This window comes from Pygoscelis adeliae, unplaced genomic scaffold, assembly GCF_000699105.1.
Source record: "Pygoscelis adeliae isolate BGI_AS28 unplaced genomic scaffold, ASM69910v1 Scaffold63, whole genome shotgun sequence".
NCBI classification, from domain to species: Eukaryota; Metazoa; Chordata; class Aves; order Sphenisciformes; family Spheniscidae; genus Pygoscelis; species Pygoscelis adeliae.
The window spans coordinates 69,015-87,758 of NW_008824414.1; the positions used below are offsets into that span (position 1 = coordinate 69,015).

General features: G+C 40.0%; 1 protein-coding gene across 1 annotated transcript in view; it reads right to left on the reverse strand.

Moving 5' to 3' along the window:
* LOC103914210 (disco-interacting protein 2 homolog A-like) overlaps positions 1 to 18,744 on the reverse strand; it is a gene marked incomplete at its 3' end in the record, with an annotated part of 90,732 nt that overhangs the window by 67,194 nt on the left and 4,794 nt on the right. The gene's annotated exons all lie outside the window — the stretch shown is intronic.

The window sequence follows — 18,744 nt, forward strand, 5'->3', positions numbered from 1 at the left end:
ACATAAACAGCTGTGGAATTTTAAATCAATTAAACTCCTGTTAATCTAGTATGTAGAAGCTGGTGACATGACCTGTACAAATGCTGTTTCACTTGCCTTGCCCATTCATCTAACTTGATTAGGTTTCTCAAGTTCCCCAGTCTCGTCTCTCTACTCTTAATATGAGGGAAGAAAATTCCACCAGAACTACTATCCACTTATCTACCATGACTTTTATTAATTCATGAGAGCATTTTGCTTTTTACTCCTGGAAAATTTAGACCCTCCAGAGGTCTGGTAAAACAGCTGTAAAAACCTATGTCCTGAGTTCCCATCAACTTCCCCATTATCCACAGTTTGACAGATTTAAATAAATCTGGAAAGTAGCCCAACACAATTTTCTCATAGAGAAGGTTAGGCAGTATTTAAGATTTTTTTACTCCTGAAAAAATCTGTTTAGTGCGATCTTTATACTACTACATCCATATATTTGTACAAGATTTCTCTTTTGAAAATGCAACTCCTTTCCCAAGAAAATTATCTTGGTATATCATTATTAACAGCTCAATTTTTCAGCCAAAATTCTGCAGTTTTAATCTTCCAATATCCCTGATCTGCAAAGCTTTTCTGATTTTTGCACGTGCCTTGGTCTGTATGAAAACAACTGAATCCCAATAATCCTATATTCTCTACAGTTTTGTGGCTAAATCTTCCCATGTTTCAGAAATGAGATGCTCCCTTATTAGCTTCCCTCAGGAACAAAGGCATCGTAGTTTTCCATAATTATCTTGTCAACTTTTCTGGTGTATATGACAACCCATAAACCATGGGTTTAAAACACTCAAAAACCAACACAAGTGGATAATAATTTCAAAGCCTCATCTATTTCTATTAGATACTCAAGTGTTCTTTCAACAGCTAAAGCGATTTACCCATAAATTTAGAAAGCAATTTCAGTTCCCAAATTATGAAAGAGATTTAAAGAGTTTAAAATTCTAAAGCTTTTACAGTTGCTAAGGTTCCCTCCCCCTAATATTCTAGAAAGCAACATTATTTTAACCTTCCTCCCAGAAGAAGAAAGACTGAAATCAAGAAATTTTGATTACTCATGTCAGCCATCAGCAACATCCCTGAAAAACTCTACAATTCATTGCAGCTGGGGGCAGGGTGGAAGTAATTTCAAAATCAATATTCTACATGCAGATTTTCCTTAAGGTCCTGTTGTTACTTTATTCATTGTAAGCAGGAATAAAATTCACTACAATAGGTGCCAGTGAAGTCCCTTCCTGCAGGAGCTGGAAATCAGTAACATTATAAACATGGCATCAAGATCCAGTAAAATCTACTGGAAACACCAAAAAAAGGTTAAAGACATTAATGTGACATTCTTCTGTCAAGTGACAGATTTTATCTTTTATCTTCTATTTTTAGGCCTCACCTTCAACAGCCCTCAGTCATTAAAGGACCTACTGCTCAGAACCTCCTCTAATAAATTCACATGTATTCAAGACTCCAGAAAGTGTCATGTGAAAGCCCTGACATCAGAAAGTTCCTTGAAAAACCTAAGAGAACTGAGGTGAACAAACATTTGTTAAATAGCGCCTAAGAAAGGTTAGGAACTAATAAGAGCTTGCTTCAGCATCCTTTCTGAACACAGGTAACTGTTCTCCTGGTAGAAGCACCACTGGTTCTCCATGTGAATATGTGAATGGCAATGTCCCGAGGTCTTCTCATGCTGTTTTCCTGGCTGTTTGTAAAGCAGTAACAATCCACTGCGAAGGGTTTCCTTGTGTCCCAGGCTCCCATCTTCCTTGGGTAGCAGAGGACTGCATTTGGCAAAAAGCTGCAACTTTCTACAGCACAAACAAAAAGCATCACTGAGGTCCATATGGGAACATACCCCTGCACGCTCTCGAAGTACTTTCCTGCTTAAGATTTTGCAAGCATTTAGTGTAAGACAACAAGCGTTTTTCAGAAAGAAAAAGAAAGCCTATTTGGAACTAATCCTGGGAGGAGAAAGAGGTAAAATAAAAACTTCTTAGCTAACAACAGCAAAGAAAAGAAAACTTCTCTGCTTGTCATCTGTTTTAAGCCAGTCTTCAGCTGTCCTGTCATCTCGAGTCAGAAAGGAATAGCATGCTGTTAGATTTTCCTCCATGCAGTAGAAAAAGAAAGTAATAGACAAGACCTAGAACAAGTGCCAGACACTGGGCAAAAAGAATTTAGGCTGAGCAAGTACTGAGACACTGAAGAAAAGAGAATTACTATTTCGAAAGTAAGCAGGAAGAAATTTTTTACGCTGAGGGTGGTGAAACACTGGAAGAGGTTGCCCAGAGGGGTGGTGGATGCCCCATCCCTGGAAACATTCAAGGTCAGGTTGGACGGGGGCTCTGAGCAACCTGATCTAGTTGAAGATGTCCCTGCCCACAGCAGGGGGGGTGGACTAGATGACCTTTAAAGGTCGCTTCCAACCCAAACCATTCCATGATTCTATTCTATGATTTGATTCAAGAAATAACTGGAATAACAGTGCTTCCTGGTTTTCTCAAAAAAACCACTTCAATTTCTTCAAACATTTTCTCTAGTAAACATACCAGTATAATTTTTTTTTTAAATGCTTGTACCAGTTGAGTGCAGACTGCACAAACTGGCAATTCAATAAACAATTTAAAAATACTTGGATATGCTTGAAATTATATAAATCACTTATATAGAAAAACAAGTCCAAAAACTGAAGATGAGTCTCAAAGGAGTAACGCCAATTCCTAAAAGGTTGGTAATTGGATTTCTTTTAAACATAAGTTTCCTTAGTCTTAAAATACAATCCACTTGCATTTAGCATTAAACACTTAATGGCTTCATTCCATTAAATGCATATTACTTCATTGCTATTAAAAACATCTACAAATCCATAAACCTGCAAAATTACTATTTTATCACCTAGTTTATCATCTGAAGGTAATATGTCAACATGATCAGTTTTTTGAGGTTTTTTCCTCCCTCTGGTCACAATGTAAAAGTGTTGTGCTTACAGAAATATCTCTATTTCTGAACCACATTTTGCTAAGGATACTTCTACCAGTTATGCACAACATTATTTTCCCGTGAACAGCCACACTGTCCTCCTAGCACAAAACTAGGCAATGATCTTTATACAGCATCAGTTAACAATTTTACTGCAGTCATTCTACCAAATACAATATCCAGTGACGACTGCAAAATAAGTTCTCAAGTTTTAAAGTTCAGAATTTCCTTTATAAAAGGGCACTGAGAACCTATTTCATGTGATGAACACAATTTTGATAACATCAATACTGCATGAGTCATCAATCTATCCAACAGTACCCTTCAGTCACCACAGGGAATTATCTCATACCAATCCATAATCTCTTTCTATTTTGCATTGTCAAAACATTGCTTGTTTTAACACAGCAAGGCTACCTCTTGTTATGATTTAGCCAACGTCACTTTTATTTTATCACAATCACTAGTTATGGGCTCAGTGAATAATAGCCAGTAATAAAAAAAACATTGGGGGACAGCAAGGAAAGAACAAATGGCTCACAGAATACCTGTCAGGTATGTCTCTCCTTAAGGAAAGTGTCTGTCCAAAGTTATAAGACTGCTATTATAACCCTTAACCAGAAGGGCTTATCCTGCTATCACACTTTTCACTGAAGCACATAACCATATTGCAAACATGACAGAGAAATGGCTATTGAGCTTCATGCATTGAATCATGCTGCAAGAGATACCACCTACCTAATTTACAATCTTTGATCTTTATTATTCAAAAAATATCCATGTACACGTAATATAAAATAACATTAAACGTTTACATGAATGCCCGTGATTCAGTTTATTGGGCTTCTCAAATTGCACCAACACAGCAGGCATGATTGAAGCACTGCAGAGTACACCTCAAAGTTAAGCACAAGGTATCTATTGGTTCACTTCACTACTTACAAATATCCACTAAAGAAAGGTGAAGCCGCCAAAAAACTCGTGGGTTATCACTAGCACTGAAGACTTTGGACAGAGTTGGATAAAACCAAGAACAGGCTCTTTCCACAGTCAAGAAAAATCTACCTCCTTGTAGCACAACAGTGACCAAAATGGCCTAACCACAAAAGGAAACAACCCAAATAAATAGTAAAAGCAACCCTGATACAAAAGCTTGCCAAATGGAAAATGCAATGAAGTGCGCTAAGGCACAGAAGACACATAATAACCACAGGAACAAGTTGTCAGATATTAGCTATGCACAAGTTCTGTATATTTAAAATTATTTTTAAATTATTTTTTCTTCTCTGAATGCACGCCAGACAACATTGGTCCTGCCAGGGGAGAAGGATCAGCAATATATCAGTTGTGTAAGTATCTACTCAGCCACTGAATTTGTCAAATCTTACTTATATAGCTTCCATTTTAAAAGTACAAGACTTCATTTATTTCTGATTACTATCTACCATTTACTGGTTTTCACTAGGCATTCTGCTCTTCTTCCTCTGTCATCTCAAACCAGCCTGTAAGCTACCTTCATCATCACAACTATCCTGCTATGATTTTGCAACACATAGACTTACCTCAAAGTTTAGGACCCATACAACTTGCTGGGGCAAAAGTAATATACACTAGGATTTACACACAGCCATTTTATTATTTAAAATATTATTTATAATCTTAACAGTACTGTAAGATTAGAATATCGAGCCATAGCTGCAAGCGAATACAGGACATGAGGGAGCCCTACAAACAGAAGTTAACAGCTTAAAATGGACAGAAACTCTCAGGAACTGGGAATCGTGCTGATGCCTCTACTACAGTGCTGTCAGATTGCAGTTGATTATTCCATTTTCCAAGTAAGAATTCATGCAGCTAGTCCATAAGTAATTTTTTTTTGTCACCTATCCTGGAAAAGGAGAACAAAGCGAAGCTCCCTCTGTATCGTTAAGGACCTGGTAAGATCTGTGGCCTGTCAGCCAAGGGCATCTCAGAGACACATTATGGACAGGGTTAGAAGTTATCCCATGTGGTTCTGGTTCCCTTTCTCTTCCTGTTGGAAAACTATGCAAGGTTTCTCTAGTTAAGTGTGTGCTGTGCCACGAGCTTCTATTATTAACAATAACATTAAAAAATGTCACTTTCACTGAAAAAGGAAAGGGCGATAAACACAGTGCTACCTTTCATAGATCTTCATTCTATGGTCTCTGGAGCAGCCCCTGCCTCCTGCCAACAGCCCTGTTACAAGTATTTCCAGCACCCAAAGTTTTTCTTTCAATTAGTAGAATCTAAACATTCTGAAAGACATCTGAAAAATACCTTTTGTTAGGAAGGGAAGATTCTCATTTGTTAATGGTCAGTCTCAGGCACTGATAAATTTATAAACTGATGTCCTATGGAAATAAAAACAAACCAAATCAGAACAGCATCAATGTCTGCTAAAACCCAAATTTGAAGAAAACCATGACTTTGCACTCATTTAGGCAATAGTTGCTGACACATCTAATCCTGGCATCACAAGTTTGAAAAGTCTAGAAATACAGATATAATTTGTTCTAACCACTTTAAGTTAATCAGAAGAGCGTTTCCTGTTTAAAAATACCCATTTCCTTAACGCATTCCTTCATCTGTCACACAATCACGTTGGTCAACTGCTACAGTAATGCTTTTAAACAGACCAGTTTACTGTAACCCAAAACCTCACAAACAAGGCAGGAGTAGCTGGAAAGGGAGCACAGGGACAAAGGCACACACTGTCTCTCTACTCCTGCGCTATTGCTCAAACTGACATGTCCAGCTACGGTTTCAGATTTGACCACCACAGAATATATTGTTTCTCAGTTTACCAAACTGCTCAAGGAAGACAAACTCACAACCAGCAAAAATAGGACACACAAACCCACAACAGCCAAACTAATCCTCACCTTACTGGAGTCTTCTTCGTAAGTTCTAAGTGTAGCCCAAAAGTCAACTGAGACTATGTGGAGTCAAACTGGGAGGAACTCCAGAGTGAGAGTTCCCGATGTGCAAGCTCATTGTGAAGCAACACGCTTGCACTACAGCACGGGGAAAAAAAAAAAAAAAAAAGACAGACCTCCAGCTCCTGCTTAAGGAGTGACTCTGGATTTATCAGCTTGAATGCTAAGAAGTTTCAAATTCATGAATTTTATTATGCACACGTATAACCCAAGGGCAGTAGAAACAAGGCAAAGAACAAGAATGAGCAGTCCCAAGTACAGCCACTGTAATTCACACAACATGTACTACAACCTCAACTAACTGGTTCATATAGTTTAAGCTTCTTAGTGATTGTTACTTAGTAAATGAACTTAGACAAAAAAATTAGAAAGAGATGCCCAAACCTAAATACTTGCTTCTTCAAATACTGTTTCTGGGAAAAAAAACGAAGGAAAAAATCTTTACTGAGCTCCTATCTCTGGAAACAGTGAATACTCTTTGTAAATTGAAGTAATTCCCACCAAATACAAATTATACACAAACAGTTGTAATGAGAAACTTAAATATTTTTGTTAAACAACATGTAATTGTAAACAAACATTTTTCCCCAGTGATCCCAAATGTCTTTTCCTAACCCTGCCTCCCAGCGTGCTTTAATGGCGTGGTACGTCTGACGTGCTTCCTTTGCAACAACAAATTCCTGCATTTTCTTAACATTTCTTACTCTTTATAACGCAAGATAGAGATCTCACATTGTGGGACTTTTATGAACTCAGGCTTCGTACCAGGAAGCAAAATGATCTTCAAGATAAAAAACACAGTAGCATACTTTTTTACCCCTCAGCTTCTTCTCCCTACTTTATTACAGCATGCAGATTGTTTCTGCCAAAAAGAGGTCAGATCAAAGACCAAAGGTAAAAACCCTACAGTCGTCACAGGACACAGCATGACACAGTCAGCTGGAAATCTTCCTTGCTTTGTTACCTTTGTAATACCTATTACAAAGCTCCAGGATGGCAGAGACCACTCCAACACAGGGGACAGTAACCAGCAGGAGAAGCATGCCATGCAGCATCGCTCATACGTAGCACACACTGCGACAGCCACGGGATGGACCCACCAGCGTGTCCAGAGCATGGAGGTCTGCTGGAGGGTAACGTATCAGTGTGAACTTGCAAGACGGCCGAGAACCTAAAGCCTGGTGAAGGGCAAAACTCACCTCTGCTCCCCTGCCACTCCCCCACATTACACGTTCCCACCATGGACTTCGCACAGCACCTGGTGCTTACCAGAATCTGTGAGCTGAATCTGCTCTGCACAAAAAAATTGCCTATCCATAATCTTTATACCATTCACAGGACTTCTCTTTTCAACCTCACAGTTGTACTACCACCCTCCATAGTACATACACACTTTTTTGTTGGCCTCTTCCTACCTATGTCCTGTGTTGAAACAGGAAAAAACAGAACCAAACCCCCCAGCCTTCCTTGCCTCCAAAAAAGCTGCAGTTCCTGGACTGCCCTGCCGAAACTTCTTTGTGGCAGGATGGAGCTGAAGGCCCTCTAGTTATATTCAAACCACCTACTATTACAGGTTTTCAGTTCTCCATATGCAAATAGCTTTTTCAAACCCTATCTGATAAAATATTAAGTGGTTTATATTTTCCTTATATCTGACTAATCGCTGATCTGTGGGACACTAACGTATTAATCTTGCACCATGATTTATGGGAGTTTTTATATTTCAAGTTCTAGAGGGACTAAATGCTGCTATAACTAGCAAGGCCAACGTTTCATTCCATGCTGGATCCAGGACAGCTCTGAAGGAACAGCAGTACGGATACAGGCAGATACTGAAAAAAATTATTTCAGGTATGGATTCATGTTGCAGCTAAGCTGAAGTACTGGCACCCTCCTCCATCCTTCTCCCCTCAACCCAATCCTTCCAACCAGCTCTGAGCCCATCTGGCTATAACACTAAGCCAATTCAACTCACTAAATTGCTTTAAAAAAAAAATTCACGTTCTCTCATGTTAACTTGCTGCCACTGTACCACAGCATCAGACAGGCACCAGATGTAGCTCAAGATAGAAGTTTGGGGACGGGAATTCTCCTTTTGGGCAACGGCTGCTTCTTTAATTCAGCTGCCTGGTGAAACAGCACCCTACCCAGAGCCCAGGGATGGACGGAAGCCCCTTCCAGCTCCCTTCACAGAAGCAGCCAGAAAGCAGAGACAGAAGGCAAGCACAAGATCCCCATTGTAAAAACAGACTCTCTTGTGCGCAAGATGGAACATGGAAAGAATGAGCTCCCACAGCAGCAGAAGGGTGCCTGCAAAAGAAAACCACTACACAAAGGATAACAGGGCAGAATGGGAAGTAGCAAAATCCCAGTATTATATTTTTTCCAGCAGGAAGGAAGGAGCTAGCTGAAATGATACTGCCCATATATACACATGCAAGTGCACACCCTTCAAACTTCATCATCAGCCTGTTAAGTGTAATTGGCAGTTTCTGCATTAGTGTGGAATATTGTTTTAAGGATAAATAAGGAAATGCTTCCCTCATAACGTTCTTCTGAAGTAGCTGTTTACTTTGAAAGGCACTCTAGGGAAAAAAAAAAAGATAACCAGAAATGAAAGAAACAAGAAAACTGGGAAAAAGGAAAAACTCAAAAATTTGAGCCACAATGAATTATAATAAAAACACAGAATAAAAGATGATTTGCATCTATCTTTATATTATTATGACATCAGCTATTAGTATATTTTCAGTGTCCATAAATAGCAAATACTGGAAGAGGCAGAATTTTGTCAGACCTTTCTTGATGGCATCCAGGAGGAACACTGAACAAGAAGTTCCTGCTAGTGAAGGGATGAGGCCCAACTATATTCACCAGCTATGAGAGGTCTATCCAAATTCTTAAAGGGACATATGCAGAGATAATAAAATAGAAATGCCTTGACCTTTAAGAGGTAACAATATGACATGGAAGATTAAGAGCTGCTTCCTTCTTCACTGCCTTGTCAGTAAGCTTATCATAGACACCCACTACAAGACACAAGCTTCAACACAGGAAAGCAAAACAAAACAAAAAATCCAAGGAGGTTTAAAAGAAAACAGGTTATTAAAAAGGAAGAGTGAATAAAATGCACTTGTTAGGAGGGAAGCTAAACAATGCTGCATTTTTCAGCAAGACTTCAGGGCAGGAGTTGCAACAAAGATGACCTATGTGTCCTGTTGAGCATTGCTGGGGAAACAACAGTGAGAAAGAACAAAGGTGGTAAAAAAAAACAGTAAGAAGAAGGTAGAAGGATACGATGACGATTTGGAGGCTTTAATGATTCAGCCACACATTTCAACCTGGTCCCCTGAATTCTGCATTGCAGAACTGCTTTCTTCAACCTTAGCATAGGAAAACCATATACTTACACCTTACTGCAGATCTTCAAATTTGGGTCTGCAATCATCACTTCAAGAAAACTCAGGAGAATGCAACAAGTTTATGCTTCCTTGAGAGCTAGAAGCCTTGTGCCAAGAAACTGTCAAATACTTTGATACTTACTCCAAGGTAAATACAGAGGTTCTTTATAACCAAATGACTGTCATATAATCAGAAAGACTGAAATATTTTGCCTCTGTATTTGCATACAGGTATAGTAAAAAGATCTTTCTTGCAGTAACAGAACTGGGTGATACATCTGTAACTCAGCAGTACGAAATGCCGTCAAGCTGGCATCTTCAATCTCTGTGTCATACTGTTCTTCAGTCCAAAAAATGTCCATAGCCCTTCGGCAATGAAATCATGTTTCAGAAGAATAGTTTATTCCTTTAAAAAAAAAAAAACATGACAAAACAAAACAAAAACCCCAACAGCTTCTTACAGAAATGATTTTAACTAGCAAATGAAAAAAAAAAAAATCACTTTATGTTCTCAACCTGGCAGAGCTTGATTTAGGTTTGGGGTGGGGGGGAGGATAGGGAGGTAGAACACAGGACAGTGCTCAACGTTAATTTTGTAAAGGTCTATTCACTTCGTAAATGTGTGCATTTATGATTTTAAGGGAAGCTTACTTTTGCATGAGAACTCCTGGAAGAAAATGTATTTCCTCTAATTCTCTTAAAGTAGAGGTTGCCATCATGCTCCTGTTCCTCACCAGGATTTAACCTTCCTTGCCAAAGCAACATAGAAAAGAGTAACAAGGTGTAAAGACCAGCCCTCTGCCACAGAACAGCTGAAGTTGGAAAGGACGCCTCAAGTTCAACCTAGTTCAACCCCCTGCTCCTGCTGCAGGGTCAGCTAGAGCAGGCTGCCCAGGATCACATCTAAAGAAATCCTAAAGGAATTTCTGACAAACGTTACCCATGTCTTAGCTAGATAAAACTCAGCATTTTACAGTTGTTATTGTTGCCATTCAGACGAGCAATGAATTAAAGTATCTCCCAGGAACATAGTGAGCTGCCACTTAAGTCTTCAACCTCAATCTCCAACAACTACAGTCGACTTAGTCAATGCAGAATTGGTTCTGAAAGAGATGGAGAGTATTTTACATTCTTCTACTCAAACACAGGGAAGAGAATAACTTAAACACTGGTTAACTACAGCAGAAATCCAAAAGACAAAAAAAAAGCCCCAACCACCTAACTGGTCAAGTCCGAAATTATGCTTTGATTGGAAAGAAAGTTGACCTAGCACTCCCAGTTCTCCTGGTTGTGCATATTCTGTTTCCTCAAAGTGATAAAGACAACACCACCAGAGATTTAGTCCTTTTTTTGTAAGCCCTTAAGTGCATCCCCAACACTCCTGAGTTGGAAGCCACAGATGTCGAAATAAGACAGGATATCCTTATGCTTTCTGCACTCACTGCTCACAGGACTGTTTTCATTAGAAGCAGTTAAAGATAAAAAGTGTAAGGACGCTCTCAGCTAAGATAAGACGCCTTGCTCATCCTCCCATGTTGCAGAAGGTAGGCAAAAAAAAAGGGGGGGGGGAGGAGGGAGGCAGAATAACACTGATGGAAAATGAATATTATGGGGGAATGGGAATCAGAGTGAAAAAGAAGGTGTGTTACAGATTAAAACCACGGTCAATCATATTATTCCACTGCTACGACAGAACTTTCCAGCATGGTTGCTGCTAATCTTTAAGGCCAACCCAACAAGAGCCTCTAAAACAGCTTCTCATTACCTTCCAAAATAGAGAGGAGAAAAAAAAAATTCTGCTCTGATCATCCAGCATATCAGACATGGTAAGAAAAAGAAAATGGGTCAATTTGTTTTTCCTCTCACAATGCAGAAGGGTACATAGGACTTCGAACTCTTCACACCATCCACGTTAACTGCCATCTCTCTTAAATCCCTAGTTTATGAATCAATTCTACTGAGGACATTGCAAGGTTTGGATACTAAACTCAGCTATAGTGCATTCCCACAGGTGAATGAGAAGTGACAGTCTGCCCTCTTTTTGAGGAATAGGCTTTTAATTTGAAAAAAATTAAAGGGGGGTGTGTGTGTGTAAAAAAAAGACAGTAGTAAAAATGTGAAAATTGGTTTTCACTGTAGTAATCCAACAAACACAGCTACAAGAGTCTCAGTTGTCACCGTTACAATTACACTAATGTGACGGGATATCTCTGAAGCATTGGGAATGGTCCCAATTATGACATCTAACTCAGTTTAGAAAAATACCTCCCACACATTCTAGACAGGACAGCTCAACCTCAACAGCCACTGTCAGCAACAGACCCAACTGCACCTTCGTAGACCAGCACAAGCTTTACAAAGTCATGTGGCTGATGCACAGAATGGAGGACAAAAACGTATAGGAAAACCAGGTGCTGTCATCTCAGTGCCAGTAGCCTGGCTCAACAGAAGTACTCCTATGCAGCCCAGCAGCAATGCCTCTCTCCTCCACCTCTCCTTTCTTCTCCCGCTCTACCAGCAAACTAGTTCATGGTTAGGGCAAGATTGAATGCTTGAACAGTCTTCAAAACATGCCATGGCCGAAAGGAGCACAATGGATGGAAGCATCCCACAGACCAGGTGTCCACCTACCTGCCATCTAGCTGGACTGTCTTTATCACAACAGACATGTGGCCGTCAAATGAACTTCAGTCCTATCCTGCAGCAGAGTAGGAAGATTCTGAACCCACTTTCAGAAATAAAATGCCATTCTTGACCATACCAAGTAAGGACGCTATTTCCTTTCTACAGTTTAATAGCAACAGTATCATTAAGGTTGTCCTAACCAGTAAGGAGGAAAAAAAAAAAAAATCTTAATTACAACAATCACCTTATTAGACAAGTTACTTTGTGTTTTCTACCATAATCAGAAAGTTTTACTTGGAAAAGAAGGGGGCTTTGAAAGCAATCTAGTTTTCAGCTGCTGCTGTTATAAAAGAAAATTTAGTTGCAACCAGCTTCAGAAAGCTAAAGTCATATAGCACCTGTTCTTTAATGTCCTGGACTAGCTGACCAGTCAGAGCAATGGGACGAGACAGAGCAATGACAACCCGCTGGGCAGCTACTTCACAGCTAGCCTGTCAATGGCTGCAGGTGACTTTGCATCCCCTGATGCCATCAGTGAAATGGAAAGGCTGGGACAGCAACTCCATCCAGCAGTAACACCTTTTGCCCATGAAGCCCCAAAGCTTCACCAGCTTTTCACAGCAGGCAAGAAATCTGCTTGGACATAAACAGAAAGAAGATTTTGGAGCAAACACCTACCACCGTGAAGGCAGCAGCTTTAATATCCTAGAAGATATCCTCAAAGGTGGCTGTAACTAGAATTCCATATACACATTCACTGTGTCCATTTCAAATAGCAGCAAATTAAATCCTCTACCTGTTAGAGGCTATGAAAAGCCCCCCTTTTCCTTAAATAACTGAATCTCCCTAATAATTATCCCATAATACATGCATTAAACAACATAAACCTAGGAATGACACGAGTTGAGAGTGTGTTTAGAGACCCACCAACCAAACACTGGATTCTCACAAGGTCAAGCCATTATAACTAGATTCTCTGAATATTTCAGGAAAGTAATGTTAGCTACATCATTGTATAGTTTTACAATCAAAATCTGTCAAAGCAAAACCAGTTTAAATACAGGCACATTTTGATGAAAAGATTCAAATATGTTTATACCCATATAAGGCACATTTGAGTTGGCTACCACTTGTTGGCTTATATACAATATAGCATTAAAGCAGTGAGTATTCATCAAGCCTACAACAGTACCTGACTTCCAGAAAGGGCTGGCAGGAAGAGCTAGCCTTGTTCCATCAATTGATAGTCATCAACAATGAGCCCTCAAAGCCCTTCTTTAGATAGCTTACATGACCAGAATTAAAGAATCCCTTGTGTACGGTAACCATGAAGCTTGCAAGGGCAACCACTCCTTGCCACAAGACTGTTTTATAATAAATAAATAAATAAATAAGAAATCTGCCTCCAATCAAATATTGCGTGACTATTTCAGTCACAACCCAAAACTAAGGATACGAGCTAGCCTGAAGGACATCAGCCAGTCACTTCCCAAGATCTGCACTGGGTGTAACATGTGAGAACAAGCTTTGTAGACTTACTCAGTCCCCACGGGCATTTGGCAAGCCCCACATACTATCACACAATTAACAGTTTCTGTTGGAGAGACCCAGAAATTAAGCAACAAAGACACTGCAGGTCAAGTTTCACAGACTACCATCCACTTACCAAGCATCTGTCTCCCCAGTTCCAACAATCCTTCTCACCGACAGCCTCAGATTATATTTATTTCCAAGTATTAAAATGATAGCAGAAGTGGTAAACAACTGCAATTTGCAGACATACTTTTTGAAGACTTCTGTAACAGAAAACTACCACTTTAAGACCAGAAAAAACTTAACACCCAAATGCCATGCTTTATCATAAGGATAATAGGCTAAAGTGTGTGTGTGTGCATCTCTTCCTCACTGGATTTCACTATACAGTATTTTAATACCACATCAATGCTGCTAGTGTAACAAAAGCAATGAAGTTAAACTTCTCAGCTCTGACTACTACCTTTAGATTTTATAAGAAAGGTGTTCCATCTAAAAACAATATTCTGCTATCAATTTGTTTTTTAAAAAACCCAACCAGACTGTTAGTATGGGCTAATACTAGTTAGTAGTTATCACAAAAAGTATTTGCTGGAGTATTGCTGGAATATTTGCAGTAGCCGAAAATGTCAGACACTAAGTACCTTTAATTTTTTCAGGAAACCCTTCTTAGCTGACGCCTTCTTCCACTCAGCTGTGTGCGTTACACTACCTGCAGTACCTCAAAACACACCAAAAAAAACCCAACCCACCCCAAACAAAACCAGACGAAGCTTCCTTCTCACACGTGCCAATTCTCCCTTTCTTAAATGGGAAGTAAATCTTAAATGGGAAATAAGTAATTGGGATCAAAATTATGTGAGAGTGAGCTTTCTGCCTAGGCAGACGTGAACATCTCATTGGGAATCAGAGCAAACTGCATATTGCACATGCCATCTAAACCGCCACGCTTTCCACTAAAACTTAACCAGGATCAGAAGAAACTTCGGAGTGATGTGTTAAGAGATGGAAAACACAATGCCCCAAATAAACAGCGAAATCAAGTTATAATTAAGACAGTAAACTACGTGACAATACATTTCTATCTTGGGACTAATTCTGTAGCCTGTTTGACAGAAGCCATCAAGAAGAGCATCTCCCATCTGGCAATCAGTGGGGTAATGGAATAGACTGGGACTACAAAAAAATATGTCCAGCCTCTTTACAGTAGGTAATCTCTGTTAAGAATTTCAGCTCAGTTCCAAAATAAACCTGACCTAAAAATTCCTAGGAAAGAAAAGAAAAACCAAATCCATATATTTAACATTTAAAGCTAATCAGAAATTCAGACAAAAAAGGAAAAGCATTGTAACATTCACACACTGGTCAAACAGCCACCTGAAAGTCTGTAAACCCACATTTTTCTTTCCTCAACTTGTATGTAACATTTACTGAATGCAAATCATACGCTATGCATCCAAATGGCCCAGTCTCACCAGAATCCTGTAGCAACAAGTACAAAGAATTTCCAAGAAAAGAAACAAGCGTAGTCTTAAGTTCTTGTAAGACCCTGAACTGCTAGCTGAGTGCACTACCACCATGAACAACTCTAGAAGAGAAAGCCACACAAGCTAACACCAGTGGAATGGTCCTCGTAGCTACACGAACATATAATACCGTTTTATCTTTGACTACTTCTCCTCCTACATATATTGCTCTTGGATTAGAAAGGAACAAGCGAGGCATCTTCCTGCACAGATGACCTGGAAAGAAGCAAAAAATGACCTAATTCAACATTCCCTAGGCTTAGGAGAGTAGAAGTGAAGCTGCTTACATGGTGGAAGCGCAGTGCCTAGCGCTCTTCAGAAAGAGGTCTCTAAACATCAAGATTTATTTCTGCTAGATGAAGGGTTTCATGACCTCTCAAGCTTTCCTTTCTTACCCAAAACATGCATCTCGTTGCATAAGCCAGCAAATTATAGCTATGTGCCATGGAAAAAACTATAGCAGAAAAACTGGGAAAGCTCTGAAAAGGAAGAGGATAAAAATGAGGAGCCTTTTGCACAAGAGAACAATCAAAAGTTGTTTCGAAGCACAGCTTTCAAATAAAATGCGGTTTTCGTGAAGGGACAAATTATACAAGTAACATCTGTGTCTAAATGAGACCTGCTCTTCAAAATTATCATACCTTAATGAAAAGCAGTGTACAAGTACATTTAGAGACATAAAAATATACACAAATATATGAATGCACTATCATAAAACAGGTACAGGCTTTAAAAAAGCACATTGATGTTTTTCCTACAAAATCTCCACTGCAGATTGGATTTTTTTTTTTTTTTAAGGGGGGTTTATAACCTTTTACAGCACAGAAGAAAAACACATTTTATATTGACTAATAAAAAACTAAAGTACTGGACTTTCAGAGCATCACTTTCATGCTTTTACAGAAGATCCTGCCAGGCTGATTAAGGAACTCCACATCTTTCCATTACATCAGAAAGTTGCAGCATCTTACAGTCTTAAGGTAAGAAAGCTTAGTCTACAGATCAGTGAGCTACAATTCAGCTTAGTTGCCAATCACTGTCTCAAAATTGTCCTTATCTCCCAAAAAGGTTGTGGCAGATCTCTTAGTTTTCACTAAAAGATTCACTATTTTTTTTTCAGTGAGAAAGAAATTACAGTCTTGATATAACAAAGCAACACAGCAACATTGTTCTAGGGTTTGGGGTTTTTTTACCCCCAACTATTATTTTTTCTAGTACATGAAGAATATAAACAATTGTCAATCAAGAGATTAGGATCTTGTAATCTATCGTGCGGATCCATCACACCGCACGTGACCAGAACTGTAGCAAGAGCTGGAGTTCCCGCCCCATCCAAAACTCTTCTAAGCTGAACACTTTATTTGGGATTTTGAGTTGTCTTTAGAAAGTAGCGAAGTACTCTGACTGTCTTCATTTTTCTCTACATCTAAATGGAAACACTCTTCCCAACTTTCACTATAACAACCTGGGGCAAAACCAAAGGAAGTTTTTAATCATCTTCCTGATTTATTTATAGGTGAAAATAATGTAATCAGAGAAAATATGTTATTCCTGCCCAAACATAGCATACATGACATTTCAATTAACAAAGTACACATACAAAGTAGAAAGGAACTTGCTCTCAAGTTTCCTTTCTTTTCCTCCCTTCGCACTTCCTCTCAGATTACAGTAACGTCCTCCCAAGTATGAGCTTCTTCAATTTATAGCATATTCAGCATAAGAAATCCCCTGTTAAATCTTCCTGCAGTCTGTCTGTTTTCACACACGCATGCGCCTTCATTAAGGTAGAGGTCAGCTACAACATCCATACAAGTAGTGCAGAAGAGCACTGTACATACAGTAAAAAGGCTACTGAAAACTTGAGGAAGTGGTTGTCAGCAGCAGCCTTCCACTATGGGCTGGAATCTGCTCAAATAAAAAGAGGGAAATAAGTGACAATCTCTACAGGTTATCAATTTACTTCTTCGAGAAGATGTAGAGTACTATACAAAATTTGTATCCGCTTTACATAGATTAAAATGCAAGTATCTAATCCTAGATCACTATTCCTTCCTCTACAAGTAAGCAAGTTCTGAATATTCATGACAGAGGGGTCCATTAAAAGCGGAATATACAAACTTCAGGTGATCACAGAACACGAGCACGTAACTTATTACCAGATGTTGAAGAACTCCCGCCCGCAAATGCTGTCAAGTCATTTAGGCAAGGCACAAAAGGAATCGAACCTTAGATCGAAGGTCGCACCAAAGATCATAAAATAAGTCTTCAGAGTGGTCAAGAAGTTTGAGCTAATCATTATCACTTTATCCAATCACTTAATTAATCCAGCAGCTGTGCAGCAATACAAATTTCAATATCAGACACACTGCACTAAGACAGTTTGCAATCACTTTAGGCGTTTCACAGATTTAACATACTGCAGACCCGTATATAAAAAAAGGTTTCGGTGGTTAAACAAACACACAGTCAGGACCTACACAAAAGAGGAGCCAACCCCAGGACACCCCGGCCAATCGGCAAGTGCCAGCAGGCACACACACAAGAACCACTGTACCAAGCGTGGCCGCAGCGTGAGAGCACACAGGTGCCGGCTGCACACTACCGCAGCTCACAAGTCACAGGAACTCCTCTTGCACAAGCAACAGTACATGTCAGGTACTGCTCCCTACTGCTCTGGCAGACATGCAGCGACAGGTTGAACTTGAACAAAGTTACTAATCCTATACTTTTCCCCTACCTCCTGCACCAAAGGTTCCACACTGGAGGCGAGGGCAGACAATCTGTGAATCATTTCCTAAACCATGACATATGTCAGCCAGCATATAAAGGTGAAATAACCCATTTTGCCCACCTGAATATACTGATTTGAAACCTGCAACATCTGAGGAACAGATTGAATGCTCCTACCCCAGGGCAGTGGTACTAACAACTTTTTAGCTCTTCTATTCCAAGGTGCAGCTTGACAGCATAGCTAGGGAAAACGCAATGACTAACTGCTCCCAGAAAACGCTGCCTCCACCTCCTCCACCCCTTGCGTGCCCTCCCGCACCAAGTGCCTACACCTGCCTGTTAGCAGGGTGGCCCACGCCAGGGAACCAATACGCAAAAAACCCGCCAATCCTACCAAGAAAACAAGTATAATTCCCAGGGGGCTCACAGAAGGACTGTTGCTACCAAACACAAGACTGAAGGTGGAAAGAAAGGAACCATACCTTTTGAGGGCAGCAAACCAATAGATGGGCTTAAGTATATTGTCAAAGTGAACCTTAGCCTGGCACCGCACCTTTGCCACCTCTGACCAAGGGCTTGTTAACTACAGAAGTAGAGGGAACATCACCCAGATCTTCATCCTGCCTTGAAACTTCATAGGCAGGAAAGCATAAAAACCTTGGGAATTATAGAGAGATCCGAATTGAGAGGTTTAAGATTTTAGCTGCAATTAGGAATGTTTAAAAACCCCAAACTGGTATTTTCAGAGTATCCAGCTGTATGCTAACTGACCATTTCGGTGCCAGTTCAGATTGAACGGAAAAACATCTCATGGCCATCTCAAAACGCCTCTGAAGAGGCCTCTACCACCGCTTCCATCCAGGCGTCGGGGGCCGGGGACGCGGGGCGGCTGGAGCCGCCTCCCTCCGGGGAGGGTCATCAGCCGGCGGGTGGACTCCACCGCCGCCTGCGGCCGGGGGGCCGGGGGGG